We start from the raw sequence: 1,866 nt of genomic DNA, 5'->3' as shown, positions 1-1,866 counted from the left end.
GTGTGTGTGTGTGTGTGTGTGTGTGTGTGTGTGTGTGTGTGTGTATGTGTGTATGGGTGTGTGAAGGTACTCACAGAGCTCAGGAGAGGGTTGTTGGATCCCTTGGAGTTGTAAGTGATTGTGAACTACCTCACAAGGGTTCTGAAGACTGAACTCAGGTCCTCTACAAGAGCTGTGATGGGAGATGTCATTCTGTATATATGTTTCTTATACTGGTTAATGAATACAGCACTGTTGGCCAATAGGAAAGCAAGATAGGCGGGACTAGGAGACAAAGAGGAAAGAGGAAGTAGTAAGGAGGAGTCAGCATGGAGAGACGGGGGAGACAAGATGCTGGCCCCTTTCCCCGGTAAGAAGACCACGTGGAAATACATAGAAATGGGTTAATACTTAAGATAGAGGTAGCCGATAAAAAACTAGCACCTGGCCAATAGCATTGTATCAAATATAGAGTCTTTGTGCATTATTTGTGGCTGGCGCGGACAAGACCAGGCAGCGGGCAGAAAGACCGTACTCCTTACAGAACTGCAAGCACTTGTAAGTTTTGAGCCATTTCTCCTGCCTTAATTTATTGGTTTTCATTGAAAAAATTTGTGGAGACAAGGTCGTAGTTACCCTGGGCTGGCCATGAATTCACTATAAAACTAAGGATTGCTTTTTCCTCTGCCTCCCAAGAGGTGGGATTATAGACGTGCATTACCACATTTACACACACACACACACACACACACACACACACACACACACACGCGCACGCACGCACGCACGCACGCACATATACACTTGCTTAAGAATAAAACTCCTGAAAGAAAGGTAATTTGCGTTTTGTAGACGCCGCTGTCCCCTGTCGCTTCTTCCTGCAGCCATGGTCAACCCCACCGTGTTCTTCGACATCACGGCCGATGGCGAGCCCTTGAGCCGTGTCTCCTTAGAGCTATTTGCAGACAAAGTTCCAAAGAGCAGAAAACTTTCACGCTCTGAGCACTGGAGAGAAAGGATTTGGATACAAGAGTTCCTCCTTTCACAGAATTATCCCCGGATTCATGTACCAGGGTCGTGACTTCACATGCCATAATGGCACTGGCAGCAGGTCTGTCTACGGAGAGAAATGTTAGGTGACAACTTCATCCTGAAGCATACAGGTCCTGGCATCTTGTCTATGGCAAATGCTGGACCAACACAAATGATTCCCAGCTTTTTATCTTCACTGCCAGGGCTGGATGGCTGGATGGCAAGCATGTGGTCTTTGGGAAGATGAAGGAAGGCATGAACATTGTGGAAGCCAGGGAGCGTTTCGGGTCTAAGAACGGCAAGACCAGCAAGAAGATCACCATTTTAGACTGTGGACAACTCTAATTCTTTTGACTTGTGGGCTTCTTACCCACCAGACCATTCCTTCTGTATCTCAGGAGAGCATCCCCCACCCCATCTGCTCACAATGCCCTGTAATCTCTGCCCTCACGAAATTCTTTGGGTTCCATATTTTCCTCATTCCCCTCCAAGTCTAGCTGAATTGCAGAATTAAGTTTATGATTAGGAATAAAAACTAAGTAAGAACTATTTTTAAAAAATGGTAATTCAAGGGAAGAATATTGGGGTAGCATATCTTTAAAAAAAAAAAAAAAAGCCTTCAAGGCTGAGGATTAGTTTGATGGTAGAGTACTAGGTTATCATCTGAGAGCTTGGTGTGACCCTCACCACTGCAAAAAGAAAAAAGAGCAATACAGCCTTTATAATTAAAAAAAAAAAAAGTATCCTAAATTAACCTTCTTCAAGAATCTTGAAATATTTTTTTTTTCAATTTATGTCTTTTCTCTGTTAACTAGTTCTATGTAGTTGAGGTGGGATGTAAAGACAATGATATTT

The 1,866-nt window shown here is 43.7% G+C and overlaps 1 pseudogene; it reads left to right on the top strand.

Annotated features, from left to right (window-relative positions):
- The first annotated feature begins 830 nt into the window (after positions 1–830).
- Positions 831–1,449, top strand: LOC127233966 (peptidyl-prolyl cis-trans isomerase A-like; annotated as a pseudogene).
- The last annotated feature ends 417 nt before the right edge of the window (positions 1,450–1,866 follow it).

Source organism: Phodopus roborovskii, unplaced genomic scaffold (genome assembly GCF_943737965.1).
Source record: "Phodopus roborovskii unplaced genomic scaffold, PHOROB, whole genome shotgun sequence".
Lineage (NCBI taxonomy): Eukaryota > Metazoa > Chordata > Mammalia > Rodentia > Cricetidae > Phodopus > Phodopus roborovskii.
This window is presented reverse-complemented; position numbering and strand designations above follow the sequence as displayed.